Raw genomic sequence first — 2053 nt, forward strand, 5'->3', positions numbered from 1 at the left:
AGAGCAGGAAGGGAGGTTTTCAGGACGAGCCTCTGACTGTCAGAAGTAAAGGTAATGAATGAATGGACTGGTACTTGACAGTGACTTCAGGAAGGGAGGTTTTCAGGACGAGCCTCTGACTGTCAGAAGTAAAGGTAATGAATGAATGAATGAATGAATGGACTGGGACTTGACAGTGACTTCAGGAAGGGAGGTTTTCAGGACGAGCCTCTGACTGTCAGAAGTAAAGGTAATGAATGAATGGACTGGGACTTGACAGTGCCTTCAGGAAGGGAGGTTTTCAGGACGAGCCTCTGACTGTCAGAAGGTAATGAATGAATGCACTGGGACTTGACAGTGACTTCAGGAAGGGAGGTTTTCAGGACGAGCCTCTGACTAAAGGTAATGAATGAATGGACTGGGACTTGACAGTGCCTTCAGGAAGGGAGGTTTTCAGGACGAGCCTCTGACTGTCAGAAGGTAATGAATGAATGGACTGGGACTTGACAGTGCCTTCAGGAAGGGAGGTTTTCAGGACGAGCCTCTGACTGTCAGAAGTAAAGGTAATGAATGAATGGACTGGGACTTGACAGTGACTTCAGGAAGGGAGGTTTTCAGGACGAGCCTCTGACTGTCAGAAGGTAATGAATGAATGGACTGGGACTTGACAGTGACTTCAGGAAGGGAGGTTTTCAGGACGAGCCTCTGACTGTCAGAAGTAAAGGTAATGAATGAATGGACTGGGACTTGACAGTGACTTCAGGAAGGGAGGTTTTCAGGACGAGCCTCTGACTGTCAGAAGTAAAGGTAATGAATGAATGGACTGGGACTTGACAGTGACTTCAGGAAGGGAGGTTTTCAGGACGAGCCTCTGACTGTCAGAAGGTAATGAATGAATGGACTGGGACTTGACAGTGACTTCAGGAAGTATTCACACCCCTTGACTTGGTCCACATGTTGTGAGTCTGAATTTAAAATTGAGGTTTTATGTCACTGGCCTTACACAACACCCCATAATGTCGGTGTAATTATGTTATGAGATTTTTTTCTTTTTGAAATTCATAAAATAAATGAATTGCTGAAGTGACTTTGGTCAATAACTATTCAATCCTTTTGTTATGGCCTAAATAAGTTCAGGAGTAAAGATATTCTCTCACTATGTGCGATTATAGTGTTTTTAAACATTAATAAATCACCTCTCTGTACCTCACACTTACAATTATCTGTAAGGTCCCCCGGTTAAACCGTACATTTCAAACACAAATTCAACCACAAAGACCAGGAATGTTTTCAAATGCCTCGCAAAAAAAGGTCACCTATTGGTAGATGGTAAACATAAAATAAAAGTAGACATTGAATATCCCTTTGAGCAAAGTGAAGTTATTCATTACACTTTGGATGGTGTATCAATACACCCGTCCTTCTTAACTCAGTTGCCGGAGAGGAAGGAAACTGCTCAGGGATTTCACCATGAGGCCAATGGTGACTTTAAAACAGTTACAGAGTTTAATGGCTGTGACAGGAGAAAACTGAGGATGGATCAACGTGGTTGTTACTCCACAATACTAACCCACAGTAAATGACTGAGTGAAGAGAAGGATAGATAGTATAGAATAAAAAATAATAATCTAAAACATGCAACAAAAATGTGACGACAAATAATGAATTTATTGTCCTGAATACAAAGTTATGTTTGGGACACATCAGACTTCCGCTCTCCACATGTTCAAGCATAGAGGGGCTGCATCATGTTATGGGTATGCTTGTCATCAGCAAGGGCTTTATTTAAGCACAGGCTAAATCCGAGAGGGACAGCTGATCGTCTGCTTCCACCAGACACTGGGAGAGGAACAAGTTTCCCACATGACGATAAACCTAAGGCCAAATGTAGACTGGAGTTGCTTACCAAGACGGAATCTTCTGGACTAGCTTAAAGTTTTGACTTCAATCAGCTGGAAAATATATATATATTTAAATGATTGTCTAGCAATGATCAACAACCAGCTTGAATTTAAATAATGTATGTATATATATATATATATTGTGAAATCCAAGTGTGTAAATCTCTTAGACT

At 41.5% G+C, this 2053-nt stretch overlaps 1 long non-coding RNA gene across 1 annotated transcript; it reads left to right on the forward strand.

The window, feature by feature from the left end:
- The first annotated feature begins 17 nt into the window (after nt 1-17).
- On the forward strand, nt 18-856 carry LOC127922806 (uncharacterized). Its single transcript, XR_008112395.1, has 3 exons — nt 18-134; nt 460-542; nt 621-856. It is a non-coding gene; the product is annotated as an uncharacterized LOC127922806 (long non-coding RNA).
- The last annotated feature ends 1197 nt before the right edge of the window (nt 857-2053 follow it).

Source organism: Oncorhynchus keta, unplaced genomic scaffold (assembly GCF_023373465.1).
Source record: "Oncorhynchus keta strain PuntledgeMale-10-30-2019 unplaced genomic scaffold, Oket_V2 Un_contig_27197_pilon_pilon, whole genome shotgun sequence".
Lineage (NCBI taxonomy): Eukaryota > Metazoa > Chordata > Actinopteri > Salmoniformes > Salmonidae > Oncorhynchus > Oncorhynchus keta.